Here is a 23,214-nt window from a genome sequence, read left to right on the forward strand (position 1 = left end):
GAACCTATATTGATTCTTAAATTTTTGAACCCTGACCTCTCCTGTATGCTGGTTTCATATTTCCAGTTCTATACTAGATGACATAAATGACTTGCAGGTACATAAAACTCAGTAGACTAAAATTAAACTCATCATATTTTTGGCTACACCCTCCCTCAAAGTTCTATATATATATGCTTAAGTTCATTACATCTTCCTATCTCATTTCCTATATAGATGGATATATATATATACATATATATATATATATATATATGTACACATATATATAGATCTCCTATATAGAGGCTATAAAGCCTCTCACTTGGAAGATTGTTTTAGTTTTTTCAGTGTTCTCTATGCCTCTAGTTTATTCCCATCACATAGTCTAACACATCCTAAACAACACTTTGAATGCTCTCATTTGCTCTGAAAACAATCATAACACTCAGGTTACTCACTCCATGACTTCAACACGTATTTCCCTACTTATTATCTCCTGATACCCTATAAGAAGTTCTGATCATCTGTTGTTTACAGTTGTCCACACAACTCATACTTCACTCCCACTCTATTTTCCTTATGATGCCCAGTAACCAATGGCCAGGTCCTGTCCAGAATTTCCACGTTTCCCAAAGCATGGTTAGATTCCCGACACTTCTAAAGTCCTCACTCAGTATCTCTCTTTTCTGAGCTCTTCGACCAGTCATTTAATATTTAATCATATAATTTCTTTCAAATAATTTTACTATTTTTATTTAGTTTTCATGTGTTTGTTTTGGGTTTTCAATTACTTTAGAAATTCTAGAAGGCCCTATTTCTTCTTGTTTCTTTCAGAACTGAAACAATCCACACCCACACATCCCACAATCTACATTAACATGAATTTACTATTCAGGTGTCTGTATTAATACGGCTTTAATATTTCAGAAAATTCTTGCTGGTAAGATGAGGTTGCAAATAACTTCATCCTTTTTTTTTTTTTTTCAGGAACTTTCTGAAAACCCATTTATTTGAAAAATAGACTACTCAACTAATGCTCACTGAAGTAAACATCTCTTTCTCAGAACAATACATAACTCAACCAAATGACTGTTTAATATTCAAGAGTCTCTCCCAAACCCTCCCCTCCCTAAATTCACCAATCCTCAACTTTTACAACTCAAATTTCAACCAATCCTAATCAATACTACTTCTTGAAAGACCTGTCAAACCAGATCCCCCCCCCCAAACCTCATAAACATCTTTCTTTCACCATTCCCTTTGGGTAATATGCTGCTTACTCTTGGTGAAGAAACTGATCTTCTTTACGAAGGTAAGCAACAAGTTCAGCTGTGCTTCATCATGTTTAACAGGTTATCTTGGTGGTAATTTGGGGGAACTAGTATTCAGTTTATAACTTCTATAGTACACAATATGGCACCTATCCCATTGAAAGACCTCAACAAATATTTTTCTCTGGTACAAGATTAAGTCTTTTCACTACATTTATCAATTATATTTTATTTTTCCATGTATAACTTTATTTAGAAATGCATTTAGCACTATTGACAAAGACTCCCTTCTTGACCAAAATTTAGTTGGGCACCTCTGACCCCTCTTCTTCACTAGACCTTGACTGTTCATTGCTAGCAAGAATCCTGCTAAGTCAGCTTAGTGACTACCCTTGATATGTCCTCTTAGAAATTTTCCATGTACTCTGCCTCACACTTTGCTTCTTGGCTATAAATCCCTAGGTATCTTTGCTGTATTTAGAGTTCAGTTTAGTTGTCTTCCCTCTATTGCAGTAGTCTATCCTCTACTGTAATAGTCTTGAATGAGGTCTTCCTTACTATTTTAACATGTGGCAAAATAATTTTTCTTTAACCCAACCTTACAAACCTAAGTTTAGGTGCACCAAATTTGGCCCACAGTCATGTTTATTCATTTATTCATTTACATATTGTAGCTGCTTTTGCACTACAATGGCAGATTTTATAGCTGCAGCACAGAGTATATAGCTCATAAAACGTAAAACGTTTACTCTCTGATCCTTTAAAGAAAAATCTGCTGACTTCTGTGTTGGTTGTTTGCTTCATTCAAAGATCATATTTTTTACTTACCATATTTAGAAATGTTAGTTTAGTCACCAATCACTGCAATGTCACTAGAATTACTTTTGGATCCCCCAAATATCTATTTACTTGAAAGAATTTTTGCTTTCCAATCTGGCATGAGAGATATATTTCCCTTAAAATGATTTGCATTCCTGGTAAATATTTGGGATAAAGATAGATGTACAAAATAAATGCATTTTTCTAAAAAATAACCAGAATAAAGGCCATCTTCATTTAAAAGTTGTCATAATTCTAAGTAATGATCATTAATTCATATGGAAATGTCAGTCCTATGAATGGAGCTTCCAGTGGTAAACAGCCCTTTCCACTTGATGGTCACTCAACTAAATGATGTTTTTTTGATCTGTAGCTAAAATGTGAATAGCAGCAGTTTTCATAGGATCATTTCATTCTTTAGATTATTTGCAAAAAATCACATAAGAAAATTAAACACCACTCTCTAGAACTTCAAATACCTCTACCACCAGAAGATTTGTTTACACAGCAGTAGCATAAATACCACTTGTAACTGGTTCTTAACTTTCTTCAGTTAAAACCATCAGAAATCACTAGGGCTTTACCAAAGCTTTCTTAACTCCAGACTCATATACTCAACTATCTCTGCTTGAATGGTCCAGTCTCCTGTAGTCAGCAGGCAAAAAGAAGACAAACAGATTCATGCCTTCTCTTCACTGAGCAGCTCATGTGAAATGAACATAAATGTTGGTTGTGTTTCTATGATCTTAAAAGTCTAGAAGTCTACACGGCAGTGACACAGACAAAGAACAGATCTTATTTTAAGGTAACATGTAAACTGCAAAATATAAAGAAAAAATAAGAGTCTAGGAAAATATCTAAATCACTCCTCTCTTGCCTAATTCTGTTTTTGTTTTAGCCACTAACTTGTCTCCATGTTTCCTTATTCTGGCAAGATTAATCTGGCCTGATCTCAGCTTCCAAATGAAGATTTGGAGGATGGGCAGGTCACCAGCAATCCTATGCAAGGTAAGTGTTTTCTTATTATGCAGTTCCATTCCTGTAAGGCACCTCACTATATGAGAAGGTACCATCTGGCCCTCACCACAAACTCTCTTTGTCTCTGATCCAAAGGCTTCATGCTTATGTATATATATACACACACACACACATACATACAAGGGGAGTAAAATCTCAGATCATTCACAGTTACTCATTTACAGGTTATCCTTCCTCAATTCTAAACACCTCCCCTTTTTCTCTCAAGGTTTTAATTTCAGAATTAATTTCTACATCATTAATAACACGGTCTCAAATTGCATAGTGACATTTCATTAACTTAATCATAAATCAAATAATCTTGCACCCAACTTGTAAATTAGACTCAAAATTAACATTAACTCTACACATCCAATTTGTGCTTTAATCTTGCAACACTGACTGCCATTTAAAGTTCTGAAATCCACTATTTAGATATCTATCTGTTATCTATCTATAATATATAAATAGTATTATATATATATATAATTATCTATCTATAATACTTATATCTGTGCAGATTTAGCTACTTGGATCCTTTCTGGCCAGTCCATACACTTTAGTCAATTTCCGTTAACAATTGACATTGTTCCACTGACAAACATGTTTACTCTCCAATATATTTGATAAGGCTATTCCTTCTTATCAAGATGCAATGTCTTGAAATTGGTCTTCCAGTTGAATGGAGAGGTGAATCTGTTACCTTTCCCTATCTAGTGCCAGTTTATCTTAGGCAGATTCTCATCCTATGAAAATGTTTTTCTCGTCATGTTTAATATTAGAACATTCAAGATAACAAAAGAAAAAGATGTATATTATCAAAGGCAGTAACTTTTGTTTCTTTTCTGATTTTAAAGTAATATATGTGCAACACAGAAAATTTGTATAATGCCAACATACCAAGGAAAAATAACTATGAAAATTTTAATGTGTTTCCTTACAAACATGCAGTTGAGATCTCAAAGTACGTCATGTTTTGTATCCCTTTTGCTTCTCTTAAAATTATAAATTAGTGGGCTTCCGTGGTGGCACAGTGGTTGAGAGTCCGCCTGCCGATGCAGGGGACACGGGTTCGTGCCCCGGTCTGGGAGGATCCCATGTGCCGCAGAGCGGCTGGGCCCATGAGCCATGGCCGCTGAGCCTGCACATCCGGAGCCTGTGCTCCGCAACGGGAGAGGCCACAGCAGTGAGAGGCCCGTGTACCGAAAAAAAAAAAAATAGAATAAAGTAAATGTAGATATTTTAGTCCTGAACATAGTTTTACAAAGTAGCACTGAAGAACTTTTTTGTTGTACAACTAATTCATACATCTAAACAACAGATGCTGTGACTTTTCAAGGCATAATGGCATACCTTTATCAATTTCTTCATTTTCAATTAAATCTCTAGAGATTAAAATTGATCACTGCACTCCAAGTAGTATATAACTGAACCATAAGGTAAGACTTAATTGAATAGGAAATTGACTTAGTTGAATGAAATGGAAGTATTGCATTGATTTAAACAGAAAAAATATTGAAATAAGTGACAAAAGTACTGCTTAAAAATTCACATACTGAAAGACAATCAGACTCTGGGGATTATAACAGAAATATAAAATATATTAAAACACTTATAGGATATTTACCAATATAAGAAAACTCTAGTTAGTTCTATGGCTAAGTTTAGTGGACAGAGGCAATAACTTTGGGCAATAATTTTGGGTTTTGAGTTTGGATTAAATCACTTCTCAAGCATATTTAGTTTTGTTTGTTTTTTTCTTTTTTAAACACTGTTAAAGTTCATTAGAAAAACTCAGTTGATTAAAGAAAAATGCTGATGAGTCCAAGTTGTATAATGAACTTAATCATATTCTGTCATATGCTTAAGATGAAATTTATCTAACTGTAAACAGCTATTATACTAATTCATGCTCTTAGGAGAAGACTGATCAAATAAGAACACATGGATAAGTTGTTACTATTTTATATATAAGGGTAGGAATTGGGAGAAAAGTAAAGGATTATTTCTGTTTCAAGTATTGGAAGACCTGACCCAAACAGATTTAAGTCTAAAAAGTATTTTATTGTATGTCTGGCTTCAAGGTACCAGTTGATGCAAGGGCTCAAATGTCATCAGGCCAAGTGTACTATCTTATAGTTTTCTTTCAGATGGCTCTATTCAGACAGGCTTTCCCTTCATGATCCAAATATCACTAAAACCTCATGGCCTCTCACTTTCAAGCCCAACAGGAAAAATTAAGATTTTTTTTCTAGGATACTCAATCAGAGTTTCGCTGCTGTCTCTGGTCCTGATTGGGGCAGGTAAACATTCTTGCCCTGTGTGTTAGGGGTATGTGATGTACTAACAGGCACAGGATTAAATCTCATGTCCACTCCTACTGAGTGTTGGGTATGTGTTGATTTTAAAAAAAGAAATCATTCTGTGGATGCCAGAAAAAGGTCAAGTTTGGATAAGTGAAATAGGTAACAGATCTATTATACAGTGTATGTGCATTAATGAAGACTGATTTTATTTATGAAGGGTGTTATTTACAACAAAAACAATGCCTCTCCACACTTACCATAAACTGGCATTTTATCATGCAGGAAAGTGTAGCACAATTGATTATGTGTGTGTGTGTATGTGTGTGTGTGTATGTGTGTGTGTGTAATGGGTACTTTCTAGCAGAAGAATGGGTCCATAAAAGGAAATATATTTCAGTAATTGTTAAAATTCTGAGGAAACTTTCCAGGTTATTTGGGGCCTTGCCATATTCCCAAGTCACACTTCCCTTAGAGAAAAATGATTTTGCCTGAAAGCATAAGACCTTCTGTGGCCCACTGGGGAAGCTTGCCAGGAGGAATGTGTGGGTTTGCCAGGATGTGTAGTCAGAGATTCATTCTCCTGAGAGGGGAGAAAACATGTTGGCAACAGATCAATCTGATACTGCTGAGGAGATGTACATGTATGTCCTGGAAGAATCACAAATCTCCATCAAAGTTTCAACTCTCCTGTTGTGTTGTTAAAAGAGACCAGATTTGCCAAGGAATGGACTGAAATTACAAATGAGTCTTGCCAATAAGGATAAATTCTAAACATACGTTTTAAAATCATTTAGTGGTACCACAGCATTGCAGTGGAAAGGATGCTGTGATACTTTTCCTCAAACCACTGATCTCAATCCCAACTCTGATCAACCAAATCTTGAAAATAAACATCATGGATAAGTTCAAAGTCCGTCCCTCCACCATGATTCCTTTTCAAGTATATAATTTATATAAATATATAAAATACACGTATATATTGTATATTTATAGTACATGTATGTATATAAGTATACATAGTGTAATATATATTATATAGTACAATATATAAGTATATATAGTGTAATATATATTACACAGTATAATACTATGTTATATATATACACACACTGACACACATATATATGGAGTATGTTTTAGAGATTTAGGATAAAACCTGACTCTTCTTATTCCTAAGCATTTAATTTTGGGTATGGTTACATTAGCTATCTGTCATTTACTCTTCTAATTTGAAATAAGAAAAAACCATGTCCCAATTAAGTTGTTTGAATATAAAACACTCCAATGTATGCCAAAAAATGCAATATCTTATACAGTGTATGTGCCCAATGAGTGATCCTGGCTTTGTTGATGATGGAGGTAGCAAAGCTGATTATGATGATTTAACTAGTATTTTAAAAAATAATTCTCCACTCAACCTATATTCCATCCTTATCAGATATTATCATTAATCATTAAAAAGTGCACATACTCTTTCTAAAAGGAAATATTCAAATTTCCTTATTTACCACATTACTTAGAATAGAACCGAGTATATAGTTGGTGTTTATGTGTCTCATTGAATTAATTTCTAAATCTTTCCATTTTGTGCATTGTAAAATCACCATATACATTTGATGATAATTAGGCAAGAAGAATAGAAGGAAGTTCCAAGGGTTAATTATTCACTCAATAATATAAGAAATAAAATAATATTAAGATCTAAAGCCAATGATAAAGGAAAGCAACTCAATATCATAAACTAATAAATAGATTTTAAAATTTGATATACTTATACAGCAGAACATTATTTATCAATAAAGGAGCTGGTGATACATGCTACAAGAGGGATGAAGCTTGGAAACAATTGAACTGAAAAAAGCAAATCTAAAAGAGCCACATGTTATATAATTCAATGTATAGGAAATGTCCAAGTAGGAAAATGCATAGAAATAGAAAGTAGATTAGTGGTTGTCAGGGGAGAAGGGGAAGGGGAAAGGGAAAGGGGAAATGACTGCTAATGAGTATGGGGGGGCAGTGAAAATATTTTGGAAATAGATAGGGGCGATGGTTGGACAATTCTATGAATATATTAAAAAAAATGAATTGTATACTTTAAAGGGGTGCATTTTATGGTACATGAATTTTATCTCAATAAAGTTCTTATTAAAAGATAAATAAATCAGAAAAAATGTAAAGACCAAAGAAGAGACGGCTGAGATGCCAAAAGTTTAAAATATACATTTTTAGATTTATTTTGGCTTTAAAAACAAAACTGTTGGTAGAATAGAAAAAATATATATACGTGATATTTACCTGGTATTTGTTCTCACTATTTGAAATAATGCTAAATTCTTCAACGTCTTTGAAACAAAAATGGTTTGTTTCTGCATTATGGTTGCTACCTATAATTCATCTTCTCCTTTACTTTGAACCTTCTCATCCTCAATTCTGTTAATGCAGGGATCTACACACAGTAGATCGTGAGTAAACTATGAATATTTAACATTAGTCATACAGATATATGAGTACCTAATTGCTTTATCAGTAATTTTCACAGATTGTTTCTATAAAAGGAGTCCTAAAAATAATGTTGACAATCTAATTGGCTCTAAAATATTTTGAAGAGCTGGAAGGAACCAAGGAGGTCACCTTGTCTAATCCCTTCATTTTCTCAAAAATAAAGCCACAGGAAGTTAGGTGAAAACACTGAGAAATCAGCAATTAAATTCCTGGATGAGGATTCCAAATCCAGTCCAATTTCTGCAACATTGGCTGTCTGTCAACTAATAACTGATGTTTATACTGGTTCCTTAAGCTGACCCTCCAGTCTGTGTATTCTTTTCTTTCCACTCAGCCTCAAGGCTTCAAGAACCTCCTTTATGAAGCTAGGAGCGTGACTACTATGTCATAAATAAGTCATGGGTGAGCAATACCTTAGTTATGCTGTGGCATAAGGCATCTTCCCTACTACTGTTTCCAAGTCGGCCTCAGTTAGTCTGTTGAGGGAGCCACAAGGGTAATAGTGCGCCATCTGCTGCTTGGGGTGAGCGCACTGATGATAGAATTACTATGGGAATATGTGTATCATGAAGAGAGCCTTTTGGACAAATATTTCCACATTTTAATTTCCACATTTTATCTTCTAACACTCACACAATCAATAGTTCACATTTCTCATCTTACTAAGGAAACTCTTGAGTTTTCTTAAATTCTCTATTCCTTGCCATTGCTCCAAAGATGATTTTTTTAATACTCCACATCATTCAAGCCACCTGTTTGCACAGATGGTAGCTTGCTTGCTTACTTTTATACAAAAGCTAAAGATCTAGGCCTGACAAAACACAAGAGTTAACTGTCACTTTGCTTTGTTTCTCCAAGTTTAAAGTGAGTTAAAGAATCAGCGAGAACAGATGTCTCTCCTTAAGCATTTTATTTCACTTTTTTTGTCTCCCATGATCTTTTAGAAAACATAATATACCTTGCATTGAAAATTATGTTTCTGCTTCAAAAAGATGAACCTTCCTGTCCCTCTTTCTAATATGACATTATAGACATCATTAAGCAGATAAGAGCCACATCTGTAAATCCTACCCCACTTCACCTGCATTTCACCCTCATAACATTTGCTCTGGGGCACAGCTGGAAGCAAAAATACGACAAACTGGTATGTAATTTGTTTACAGATGAGATATAATATAGAAAACACGCACTATTTTTTGTCCTTATCAAGTATTCTGATAAACATTTAACAAAATAATAAACACAATTTTTCAATGTATTGTTAGAATAATCAAACAACTACTTAAGTGTTTACCATGTTCCTTGGAAATATAAAGGGGAGAAAATGGCAACTAAAATTTAGTCAGTAAAATAAAATAAAGTTATGTGGCATATTAAAAAACGACATTTATTAACTTGCACAATAAGAAAGGAATTTTATTAGGCATTTATACTTATTTAATTCTCACAGTAATGGCTCTTGTTACATTAGAGAAAATTGAGCCTCAGGGAACTTAGTTAACGGGACTAACATTAGACGAGTAAGAGAATGGTGGGGTCAGAATTCTGATGGGGGACAGATTTTAAGTACAATTTGTCAATGAGTGTTGAAACAGCTGCTCCAGAAGATGCTACTACCTGATGTCTAACCCCTTCCGAACATAACCCGCCCAGTGCTGGCTGGTGTCCTGAACACAGACGCAGGAGTTGAAGGGGTAACTCCTGAAAGCCCTTGCAATGTCTCATTATGGGAAGTAACTGAGACCTGAACATGGCAAAATCAGGAGCAGATACCTCCATGTCTGTTCTGTAGGGTGCTTCTCTCAGCTTTATCAGTGTCAGCTATCAGAATCTGGTCAGAAACCAAGGGAGCGTCTGGCTAACAGTGGAGCTAGTCCCAGCTTGACTGGTGCAGGCAGACCCACCTCTGAAGCTCAGCAAGGATGGAGTGGTAATCTCTAAAGGGTCGAAAGGACCATGATAATGGAGGAAGCTTAACCGAGCCCTCCTACTCTTACACGAGACCCCATGTCATCATATCAAAGATTAATACATGTGTGTTTTTACTTAAAAAGTAATTATGTTCTTTTTTCAATTTTTTATTATGTTAAAATACTCATAAAGTTTACCATCTTTATAAGTGTACAGTCAGAAGTATTAAGTACCTTTATATCAGTGTGCGATCATTACCACTATCCATCTCCAGAACCCTTTTTTCATCTTGCAAAACTGAAATTCTATATCCATTAAGCAGTAACTCACTAATCCCTCTTCCTTCAGTCCCTGGAAATCACCATTCTACTTTCTGTCTCTATGATTTCCGCTACTCATATAAGGGAGATAGTACAGTATTGGTCTTTTTGTGACTGGTTTATTTTACTTAGCATAATGACTTCAAGATTCATTCAAGTTCTAGCTAATGCCAGAGTCTCCTTCCTTTTTAGATAAATGATACTTCATTGCATGTACATAGCATTCATCGGTGGGAACTTGAAATGTTTCCATGTTTTAGCAATTGTGAATAATACTGCTATGAACACAGATGCACAAATATCTTTTAAAGACTCTGCTTGCAATTTTTTTGGTGATATACCCAGAAGTGGAATTTCTGGATCATATGGTAATTCTGTTTAATTTTTAAAGGAACCTCCATATTGTTTTCCACAGTGACTGTACAATTTCACATTCCCACCAGTAGTGCACAAGGATTCCAATTTCTACACATCTTTGCCAACTCTCATTATTTTCTGAGTTTGTTTGCTTGCTTGTTTTGCTTTGTACAGAAACCACCCTAATGCATGTGAGATGATATCGCATCGTGGTTTTGACTTGCATGTCCACGTCCTTAGTGTTTAGTGGTTTTGTGCATCTTTTCATATGCTTATTGACAATTAGTATACCTTAGAAAAGTGTCTACTCAAGTTCTTTGCCCATTTTTGAATCTGGTTGTTTGGTGTTTTTGTGCTTGAGTCTTAGGAGTTCTTTAAATATTCTGGATATCCCTTATCAGATACATGATTTTCAAATATTTTCTCCAATTCTGTGGGCTACCTTTTACTCGGTTGATAGTGTCTTTTGGTGTACATTTAAAAAAAATTTTCATGAAGCCCAATTTGTCTATTTTTCCTTTTGTTCATCTGTGATTTTGGTGTCATACACAAAAAATCATTGTCAAATCCAATGTTGTGGAGATTTTGTACTGTTTTCTTCTAAGATTTTTATAGTGTTAAGTTTTCAATTTAGGTCATGGTTCCATTCTGAGTTATGAACTAGTGTACATCAACATATACATTTACCTAACACCATATACAATTTTTGTATATGGTGTTAAGTAAATGTCCGATTTCAATATTTTGCATGTTGATATCCAGTTTTCCCAGCATCATTTGTCAAAAAAATTGTCTTTTCTCCAATGAATATTTCTGCACTCTTGCCAAAAATCATTTGATCGTACATGTTAAGGTTTATTTATGGATTCTCTATTCTATTCCATTGTTACATATGTCTTTCTTTATGCCAGTACTACACTGTTTTGATTACTGTAGCTTTGTAGTAAGTTTTGAAATCAGGAAATTTGAGTCCTCCAAATTTGTTCCCTTGTCCTGGACTCTTTTGGCTATTCATGGTCCCTTTTGATTCTTTATGAAATTTAGGATGGTTTTTTCTCTTCTGCAAAAAACATTGCTGGGATTTTAGTAAGGATTTCATTGAATCTGTAGATCATTTTGAATAGTACTTACATGTTAATAAGTCTTCCAATCCATAAATATGGTATATCTTTCCATTTATTCATATTTTCTTTAAGGATACACGCTATTTCTTCTTTAAAGTTTGGTAGAATTGACCATTGAAGCATTTAGATCCAGGGCTTTTCTTTGTTAGGAGATTTTTGATTACTGGTTCAATCTTCTTACTAGTTATAGCTCTATTCAGATTTTTAATTTCTTCATCATTTATTAATGGTAGGCTTTATGTTTCTAGGAATTTGTACATTTCATTTAGGTTATCCAATTTGTTGATGTACACTAGTTCATAGTACTCTCTTAAATCCTTTTTTATTTCTGTAGAACCACTAGTAATGTCCCCACTTTCATTTTGATTTTAGTGATTTGAATATTTTCTCTATCTTTCTATTTCTTTCTAAATAGTCCATCTATTTAAAGGTTGGCATGGCATGAGGGATCTTGTTTCCCCAACCAGGGATCGAACCCGTGCCCCCTGCAGTGGAAGCACGAAGTCTTAACTGCTGGACCTCCAGGGAAATCCCTAAAACTTTGTCCATTTTGTTGATCTTTTTGAAGAATAAACTTTTGGTTTCACTGGGGTTTTTTCTATTATTTATGTTGTTTTTCTCTGCTCTTTTATGATTTCCTTCCTTCTTCTAGCTTTGGGTTTCGTTTTTTCTTCTTTTTCTAGTTCATTAAGTTATAAAATTAGGTTGTTGATCTGAAAGCTTTCTTTTTTTCTTAATGTAACTGCTGATATTTATAAACTTCTCCCCTAGCACTGCTTTCACTGCATCCAATATATTTAGAGGCATGCTCTGTTCTCATTTTCATTTATATCTAAGTATATTTCACTTCCCCTTGTGATTTCTGCCTTGATCCATTAATTTTTAAACAGTGTGTTGTCCCATTTCCACAAATTTGTGAATTTTCCAGTGTTTCTTCTGTTATTGATTTTTAACTTTATCCCATTGTGATCAGAGAAGATATTTTGTATGATATCTACATTTTAAAATCCACTGAGACTTAATTTGCGACCTAACAAATTTACTTTTTTTCTCTTTGAATAGGCTATACTTTTTAAGCCTTTTCAGTCTTTGTTGAAAATTGTTCATTTAAATGTAGTAGTGTGGTAACTGGAAACCAGATTTGCCTCCTTCCTCAGGGTTTTCTGTTTTTTTATTTTTTATTTTTTGTTTTTGATTGCTATAGGCTGTTTCTGTGCTGAAGATCACTGAGGTATAAGCTTAGGGGTTTTTCAGGTCTTTTTTGATCCTGTGCTTTTCCCTAGGCATGTGTAGTGACTTTCTAATTGCCCTATATATATGCAGTTGATTTTAAATATATCAGTCTTCAATGTTTGGCTCCCGAAAGGAGAAAAAGAATAAAAAGAGGGAGGGGGCAGGGGTGGAAGGTGCTGGCCCTTTAAATATCACTAGAAGTCACTTCGGCCAAAAGGAGAGGACCTTACAACAGTGGGGTAGGTATAACAACAATGACCACCACCTCTTTCTCTGCACCTCTGTGATCAGAAGCAACAATCAGCAAATAGAACACTGATCTCCAAAGGAAGACAGGGTGCTTTTTGTCCACTCTGGCTCCTGCAAGGTTCTCCTGTAACATGTGCACTACCTCCTTTCCCAGGTTGAGGTGTGAAGGAGGGGTAACTGGTACTGTACTAAGAGATGAAATTGACTGTTACCTGCAATTTGCTATCCAAACCCTCCCCTTGGAAGTTACAAACCTTCAACAGACTCCAGTTTCAAAAGTTATATCAGACAGATTCTGCCAGTACAATTGTTGTCTAGTTAGGGAGATAAATTCTTACCTGGACCCATCTTTGAAGAATCCTTCCCCTGTATTTATGACTTAAATGGTAACACAACTTACTTTAGAAATTAATGAAAATATTAAAAAAGAAATTAAAATTCTATGAGTTCTTGTGATAGTTCACTTTATGTGTCACCTTGACTGGGCAAAGGGATTCCCAAATAGGTGGTAGAACATGTTTTCTTGGTGTGTCTGTGAGGATGTTTCTGGAAGAGGTTAGCATTTGAGAAAGACTGAGTAAAGAAGCTCACCAATGTAGGTGGGTAGTATCCATTCAAATGAGGGTCTGAATAGAACAAAAAGGCAAGAGAAGAGTGAATTTGCTCTTTTTGCTTGAGTTGGGGCAACTCTTTTCCTACCCTCAGACATCAGTGGTCCTGTGGCACTCTGGACTCAGACTGAATGAAACCCATTAGTTTTCCTGGTTCTCCAGCTTGCAGATGAAAGACTGTGGGCCTTCTTGACTTCCATCACTGTATGAGCCAATTTCTATAATAAATTAACCTCCCTCTCTCTCTTTCTCTCTCCCTCCCCCTCCTTCCCTCCCTCCCTCTCTCTCCTTCTCCCTCTAGATAGCTACATAGATAGATAGACAGATGATAGATAGATAGATAGATAGGAAGAAAATTGGTTTTGTATCTCTAGAAAACCCTGACAACGATAATACAATTAATTTTATCTTTTTATATTAAGCATTTTAAATCAGACTGGATGAACTTTTGTACACCAATTTTAACACTAATGATAGAAAAAGTTATGCTAGATTCTTTCATATTATTTTACATTTTTTTAATGGCTGCAAAATATTTCTTTATGCAACATGCATAGAATTATTAAATTTTTATTTCTGTACTGTTGATGATGACATTTCTTTGCAGTAGCAGAAATAGATTCTGAAACTTCATTAAATGTTGTATATCATCAAGATTTCCACCTTCAGATTGTTACCCAAGATGTTACAGAAGTAGAATTTCATAGTATTTGTATTTCTTCTGCATAATTTTTGATTGTTTATAAGTTTAATGTTTGTATTTTAACTGTCATGTTTAAATTTCTTAAAAGTAATACACATTTTTAATGTAGTATTAATAAACTGGAGGTGGAAGGAGTTCCCTGGTCCCCTTTCTCTGTAGGATAGATAGAGTTTTTTTAGAGGTATATATCACAACGTGTATATCTTTTAAATAGAAAAGAACAAAGAAATGTTATATTTATCTACAGATAAATCCAATTCCCTTTCATTGAGGGCCCTAGCTCAACTCCTGGCACAGTGCTAGAAAGCTTTCTTGCTCTTAAGCCTCCTTGCTGGCTGGGAAAAGCACCTGTGGCCCTCAGGTTGGCCCTCTCCCAGCATTTCCCAAAGTGCCACAATTACCACTTTTCAAACACTCATCAGAATTCCCATCAGATTCCCTCAGAATAAGAGATCTCCTCCAAATGTTAGTAAATGAAACCAATTCACATAAAGATTAAAAGATACGCTGTATTTCAAAATATGCTTCAAAGACTCTAACACAAATTTCACTAAAACTGATCCATCAGCAAAAAGTTATGATTGTTAAACAAAGCTAAACATATTTGCCTGTTTACATTTACTGTAGTGATATTCAGATATTTTACTATGATGAAATATTTCACAAAACCTCAATTGTGATTATTTACACCATATTTTTTCTTTTCTTCTAGTAATAGGGGGATATATTAACATTTTATAAAAATGATGGTGCACTACTCTTGGGGCATATTGTAAACTATAATTTGTATTTATTGAAAGAGGTGTGTTAGCTCCTTGAAGACACTCCATATTTAATAACTATACTTGTATAAACCAAATTAAACAATTACTAATGTGAGGGGTCACTATGTTCAAAGGTCATGGTTGAGATATTGCTGTTTCTTATGCTTCCAGAATCTGTGGTTGAACTCCTAAGAAGAAATTCCATGGAATTCCATGTGGTCTCTGGTGCCTTTTTTTTTTTTTTTCGGTACGCGGGCCTCTCACTGCTGTGGCCTCTTCCGTTGCGGAGCACAGGCTCCGGATGTGCAGGCTCAGCGGCCATGGCTCACGGGCCTAGCTGCTCCGCGGCATGTGGGATCTTCCCAGACCGGGGCACGAACCCGTGTCCCCTGCATCGGCAGGCGGACTCTCAACCACTGCGCCACCTGGCCCTCTGGTGCCTTTTTTAAATTCCTGCCTCCATGGCTTGAACACATTAAAGCCTGGCTGAGAGGCAAGAGGATATTTATGGCTTCTCACCCTCTTCTCTTTTATATAAAATATTTGCTTTAGTTTTTAGAGCAGCATGGTGTTAAAATTTAGATTTTTAAGGAAAGGAAAGTTTTCACTTAAACTTTGAAAGAAATCTAAATGCCTTATTACAATTGAAGAAAGAATTTCACTTTTGTGGTTATGGACATTCAGTGAATAATAGAGTAGTGTGTGTTTATAATTAATAGTTCCTTGTATAATGATGTACCTGATGTTACAAAATATAAAGAATGCTGGATAATGACGGGATTTAGCCATTCCCGGGTTTAAGAACTTAATATCATTTCAAATCACCCTGAATATTAATTCTACTCCTAACAAAAATTTCAACCCCAATAAACACATCCAAAAGTTCCGGGTTCTTACTGAGCCTGTAGCCCATCAGTAGGATGTTCTCTCTCTTTCATCCTTGATAGTTTTATGACAGAGTCAATGATAGGCCAACCTCTAAACATTGCTAGATAATACTCATACACACACACACACAAACACACAGACACACACAGACACACACACACACACACAGCTGCAGTCCTGTATATAAAGTATCACAAGAAAATGACCATTTTCCATTTCTCACAAAAAGAAACAGTACCCTAAAACAGCATTAAATAGTTAATTCAGCTTGATAAAATCTTCACAATCTAACTAAACATAAAGTTAACTGATTTCTAGAGTGTTGCATAAAACTGCACTCTTTATGCTCCTACAATATTCTCCATGGCAGTTAGCCAGAGAGAACCTTTGGAAGACTGAAAACTCATCCTGGAACTACTGAAGTTTATTCTTGCCCATTCTGAAAAATTGGCTGATATTGATAATTGTTATAAAAAGTTTACCCCATGAACCTCACAGGCTGCCAAGAATGTAATTGAGCTGAAATGGAAGGCTGGTATTAAGCTTGCATCCGGTTCTGAGTCAAGGAGCCCTCACTCTTTGACTAGCATCAAGGGAACCTTCTTTCATTTGGGGAGAACAATTTGACTACAGTGGAGTTCATTTTGAGAAATTGTCCCAGCTTGTCCAAACTGATGGCAAGTTGGATCGGATTTCAAATAAATAAACAAATACCTGTAGGAGTTGAGGTTACTACCCTTGGCTCAAAAAAATCAGATTAGAAAGTATTTATTAGGTATCTACAATGCATGGGGCATGGTTCCACTCATGATTTTACCAAACATGATGATACAATGTTAATTCTGACCCCCTTTTTCACTAAAAAAATGTAACACAGTATTCTATAATAATAAAAAAAAAATTGTGACACTTTTAGACCATGCTTTCATTTATTATTTTATAATATGATTTTAGTGAAATTCAGCATTTACATACATTCTTAAAATGGAACCTTACATATATCCTGTTGTCCTGAAAGATACAAACTGTCTTCCTGGATGTCGTCTCAATTTTCTCTCATGATCTGCTCAAGAGTGGCAAACGTATGCATTTGGTCATTTATTTTGAATCTCTTGAAATTTCAACTTAACAATGTACTTCAGCAACAAAATTCAATAAATATTCATTAAGTTTGTACTATGTATCAGGAAATACCTATTCTATGTGCTAGAGATACAAAACATCCTCACTCATTAAGGAGTTCAGAGTTCAATGGGGGATACAGGCAAATAAAACTATTTCCATACAAAGAGAAGTACAGTACTGTGATTAAGAGTAAAGACTTGTGTCATCAACTGAAGGTAGAAATTAACCACATGTACTTTAAAACACTAGCCCAAATTGAGATATCCTGTAAGTATAAAATACACACTGCATTTTGAAGGCCTCGTATAAAAAATATAAAATACCTCATTTTTAATACTGATTTTTAATACTGTACTGATTATGCTTGAAATGTTATTTGGGATATATTGTATTAAACAAAATGTATTAACACAATTAATTTCACCAGTTACTTTTTCAATGTATTCTTTAGAAAATTTATGAATTACGTCACATTTGTAACTCAGATTTCTATTGGACAGCGCTGGTTTGTATAGTGATGCTACTAGACCTTTTGTCTTCAAAACTCATTCTGTCACTTACTAGCTGTAAGACCTTAGGCAAGTACTAGTTTGTTTGTTTTTTGCTTCAGTTTCCTCATGTATAAGAAGAGGTTGATAACAATTATAGTTGTTTACTCAATAGGGTTGTTGGGATAGTAAGTGAATCAAAACACCTAAAAGGTGACTACTATTAAATATGTAAGCATTAAGTAGGCACAGAGAAAGAGTACCTATCTCAGGCCAGAAGAAGTAAACTCAGAGAACTCCAAAAAAAAAAATAATAATAATAATGGTTTCATTAAACCTTCAAAGAATGTCAGAAACCTATCCCATTGTAATAGGAGGATAAGAATATTTCCAAGAATAGGGACAATATAAATAAAGTCATAAAACTTGAAAGAACCAAGGTCCATTCCAGGAACTGAAAGTGGTTTTCAATGTGTAGGACTGCAAACTTCTTCGAAGCAATGGTGGGAAGAGAGACTGAAGAGGTGAGAGAAGCCAGATCAGTACACTGCCCAATACTATTTTAAAGAATTTATGAAATTAGGAATCCCCTCTATAAAATTAACCATATTGTTTTAGGAGAGTCAAAGGAGATACACAAAGAGAAGAAATGAAATGGGAATAAGTGATGTCATGAAGGAGATTACTAAGATATTAATAAAAGAATTTCTGAGTAGTAAGGCATATTACTTCCACATTCTAACCCTTAAGGCAGGATGCTTTTGATAGCTATCCAGTTATCCTTTTCTACTAATTGAGCCTATTAAACCAACAAGCCACTAAAACTTGTACTCATTTAATACACCCACTGTAAGCTAGGTTATGAAAATAAATTTTGGATTTTGTAAATTGGGCATGCCCACAAATAAATATTAATGCTCAGATTCTATTATGGTAATGGATAGACACCAACACTCATAGGTTCTTTATAACTTATAAGGACAAAACAGAGTCAGAGAGATCTACCTCCCAGGTGAAAGAGAAAAAGTTGAAAGCTCTCAGGAAAAGGTTCCTTTTGTATTAGAGGTATAGGTAGTGTTAAAAGGTAAACTGAGGCACATAAAATTTTTTCAAAGGTTTATTTATGCAAGCCGATTCAAATTGGACAGCACCAAACCAAAAATGGTTAGGAGCTCCCTGATGACAGAAGCTAGGGAAAAGGTTTTCATAGAGAAGACGCAGAAGAAAAACAAATACGTTATTCGATTGGCTATACTTAAGCAGTTGCCCTATTTGGAAAAGCGGGCTACTTGTGATCGGTTGCTCTTTTGGGTTTTTTTTGGATTCTGGTGCATTGATTCTGGCTTAGGTTTTGGCTTGCTTAATAGGCTGCCGAGGCATTAGAGCCACCTCAGTCTAACAGACTCCTTGTTTAATTAATTTTATTGTAGTTACAATGATATATCATAAGGGCATTAAAATAATAAGAAAGGAGACTCTTCCGGAAGGAATTTTGGTGGATTAAATTTTAAATATGTTGAATAAGGTAACATTATCAAAAGTGAAATGAACAAATATATGTATATATACTATATACTAAATTTGTGATAGGATAACCTATAACAATTAGCAACCAGCAATAGTACCTGAAATAACTTTTAATTTTGATTGCATCACTTTGTTTTCTCCCTTAGTAAGATTCACTGCTTTGTCCTCAATGTCTTAAACAGCTAGATACAAACAGCAGGGTTATGCCAACATTCTATGACAGTACCAAAGTGCACATTTCCAGTTGATGATATCACAGTAGGTACCCACCCTAGATATCTCTCGGTAGTGTGTTATTAGCATATGTCTCAAAGTTTGCCATGTCCACCTCTTTGTCACACCCCATCACAGTGTTGAATGTGTCACTGGAAGACCAGCAGTTTTGCCCTTATGTAAGGCACACTCTGTCTCTCATGACAGTAGTGTCGTCCTGTACAGTCTCAGACTATATCTATCACTCGTTCATGGCTCAACATTACAAACTCCTTCCATGTATGTCTTTTCTTTATGTAAAAAAATGGTACTTAGCGTCCTTCAGGTTTAGAAATTAATGACACTATCAATATTAATTTTGAAAAGAATAAAATTTTAGCAAAGACTGAGATGCATCTTCAGATGAGTGAGAACTAAAAAGGAAAGAAAAATGTTACAGTAAGTAAATATTACACTAAATTATCTCAAATATTATTTCAGGACTTAAGCTCCTAGGGTGCTATATTTTTACTGACCATTTATTAAATTCCAAACCTAACTGAGACTGTTTGGAGAAGAGAGCATGGAAAACCACATTTTGAAAACAACGAGTGATATCAAGAAAGAAGCAGAAATGGCCTCAGTGTTGGGAGAACATATCAGGGAAATGCTCAAGCAAACAGTGATGGAACGTGACAGAGCTATTAAAATCCAAATCCACACAAACATTCAAATTGTTTCTCATCTGGGCACAGTTTCTTCTTCTACTCTGAACTGCAATTACAATGAATGGGCTTCAACCCTCTCAACTGGTGCCCAGTGAGAGAGGCATGTTTATGCTCTCAAACATTTGGGCCATCCACTTGTTCATATGCTATGGTTTGATGCCCAGGTTTCTTTCTGTGCCATGAAATCGTGGTCCAGGATGAAACTGGAAAAAGATGGTGCAGTGACAGGATGATAAATGAGATTCACCACGATGTAAGGTTGGGTTGTCCTCTTGTATTCTTGGCAGCAGAAACAGATTTACCAACACGTCTGTCCCAAAACACATTCTTCTATAAAGTTTTAAAATGAAGCAGCTAAGGGAATTGTCTGGCAGTCCAGTGGTTAAGACTCTGGGCTTTCACTGCTGAGGGCACGGGTTCAATCCCTGGTTGGGGAACTAAGATCCTGCTAACTGCACAGTATGGCTGAAAATTTTTTAAATTTAATAAAATAAAATCAAGCAGCTAATAACCACATTATATCAAAGGACTAACAGGAAAATCCTCTCTTTCTGTTTGTGCATAGATACCCAAATTCAAAGTTCTTCTTTAGGATGGGGGACTTGTATAGATAAGCATTATGTTTGCTTGTGGCAATGCTAAACAAATTCATATTCTGAAAATTCCAAATTAAAGTACACACTAGGGTGCAACAATTCTGCTCAGTGAGGGTTCTTTCCCTTCAAACAAGATTTGTCACATTTTAAAATTGAATTTATCCAATGCATATAAAATGCAATAAAATGTACAGACCTTAACTGATATCTAAAAGTTTAAGAATCTGTCTTTTAAGAAAAACCTAGAGCTAACTTCTCTTTAAAAGTAATTTCAATGTGATTGTAGAACTTTTGAAAGGATCTTGATTCTTTGAACAGAGATAAAATTAAAGTCAAAAAGGTTTTAGTCACAGTAGTAGAGAGGCAGCACCTTCTAACCAGCAGACCTTTAAAATTGACTACGGGCTAAAATCACAAAGTACAAAACAGCAACCAGTAAATCTGTCATGTGGTTTCTTCATCTCAGTCAGATACCAAATTGTCATCTAAAATTTAATCAACAATGTCCCTAGATTAAACTGAATTTGAAAATTTATTTTGACCATGGAGTCAAGGTACAAGGGTATGCGTGCGAATTGTGGATGACTGTGGTGGGGCCTTTAAGATGAGAACCATAGGTGAAGGTAACCAAAGGTTTTCGCAGTTCTCCAGTGGGAGTAAACCACAGACTAGGAAGGAGTTTGCCAGCTATTAAAACCAGGGCTCTGCAGTTGAGAGGTACCTTTGCTGTTTGGGGAAGGTCTGTTTTCCGTGACTGACTGCAGTATGGTTCAAGTCAGAGGGAAAGAAGATCCCTGGAACTCCATCATGAGCGGTGCCTTAACAGGAGCCATACTGGCAGCAAGAAACAGACCAGTGGCCATGGTTGGGTCAGCTGCGATGGGTGGCATTCTCTGGGCTTTAATTGAAGGAGCTGGTGTCTCCTTGACAAGATTTGCCTCTGCCCAATTTCCCAATTATCCTCCATTTCCTGAAGACCCCTTGCAGTAGCCTTCAGCCCAGTTACCATCCTCACCTTTTGGAGACTATGGACAATATCAATAGAACTTCTTTCCCAGGATTTCTTTAATGGAATGAGGAAAGGATTTCAGACTGTTTTTCAAACAGGTGGGACAACTATGGCCAAACAAACTATGAAGAGACATTTAGCATCTTCTTCTATTTAAAGGAACATGGGGGTGGGGGTTCCTAAAAGATAATACATTTATTTATTCATACTTGGATTGCATTTGTGATTAAATAAATGTCTAAAATCTTTCAAAGGAAATACAGTAAGTGCTAGGAAGATGAAGGACCAAATGGCAAGCAGCAATGAAGTATGACCATCATTTCCTTGTGGACTTCTCTGCCTGGTTTCGTTCTGTTAGTCAAACAATAAAAAAACTCCTGGACATTGCTCTTAAAAAAACAAACCAAAACAAAACATACTTTAGAATAATTTTAATTTGAAAATAGATTTAGTCTTTCTTTACACCCTTCTAATTTAAAACAAAATAAATTTATATTTCTTTTTTCTTTACATAATTTTCTTGATTCTCCTCCTCATTTAAATTCTTCCAACATCCACTGAGCAGAACTGGAACACAGCATTCAGATAAGGCCATGATTCTGCTGTCTCAGTTTATGTTTATAATCTATCCTGATTGCTAAGGGTTACAATCTTTGTTTCACAAGGCTCTGCCTGGGTACAAACTGTTCTACATAATGACACCTACTACAGAAGTCAAAAGTAAACACTCAAGTATCATTATTCAATAATCATTTTTAAAATTGCATTAAAAATGTCTTGTGTTCTTCAGTTTGCCACATTAAAATGCAGGCAGTCCAGTTCAATAAATCCCAGAAGAGTAGTGAGTATAAGAATCTAGTCTTGATAGAGGGACGTGCACTCACTCCCTCTTGCGAGAGCAGCAGAATCACAGCTAACTGCTGAGCAATCACTGACAGGAAGACACTGGAACTCACCAAAAAAGATCCCCCACATCCAACGACAAAGGAGAAGCCACAATGAGATGGTAGGAGGGGCGCAATCACGATAAAATCAAATCCCATAACCGCTGGGTGGGTGACTCACAAACTGAAGAACAAGTATACCACAGAAGTCCACCCACTGGAGTGAAGGTTCTGAGCCCTATGTCAGGCTTCCCAACCTGGGGGTCCAGCAACGGGAGAAGGAGTTACCAGAGAATCAGACTTTGAAGGCTAGTGGGATTTGATTGCAGGACTTTGACAGGACAGGAGGAAACAGAGACTCCATGCTTGGAGGGCACACACAAACTAGTGTGCACATCAGGACCCAGGGGAAGGAGCAGTGACCCCATAGAAGACTGAACCGGACGTACCTGCTGGTGTTGAAGGGTCTCCTGCAGAGGTGGGGGGCAGCTGTGGCTCACTGTGGGGACAAGGTCACTGGCAGCAGAAGTTCTGGGAAGTACTCCTTGGCATGAGCCATCCTGAGTCCACCATTAGCCCCAGCAAAGAGCCTGTAGGCTCCAGTGCTG

At 35.7% G+C, this 23,214-nt stretch overlaps 1 protein-coding gene and 1 pseudogene across 1 annotated transcript in view; one reads left to right on the forward strand and one right to left on the reverse strand.

Annotated features, from left to right (window-relative positions):
* The window catches only part of DPP10 (dipeptidyl peptidase like 10), a 662,859-nt gene that overhangs the window by 365,473 nt on the left and 274,172 nt on the right, over positions 1-23,214 (reverse strand). The window lies entirely within an intron of this gene.
* On the forward strand, positions 1,252-21,757 carry LOC136125875 (mitochondrial import inner membrane translocase subunit Tim17-A pseudogene; annotated as a pseudogene).

Source organism: Phocoena phocoena, chromosome 7 (assembly GCF_963924675.1).
Source record: "Phocoena phocoena chromosome 7, mPhoPho1.1, whole genome shotgun sequence".
NCBI classification, from domain to species: Eukaryota; Metazoa; Chordata; class Mammalia; order Artiodactyla; family Phocoenidae; genus Phocoena; species Phocoena phocoena.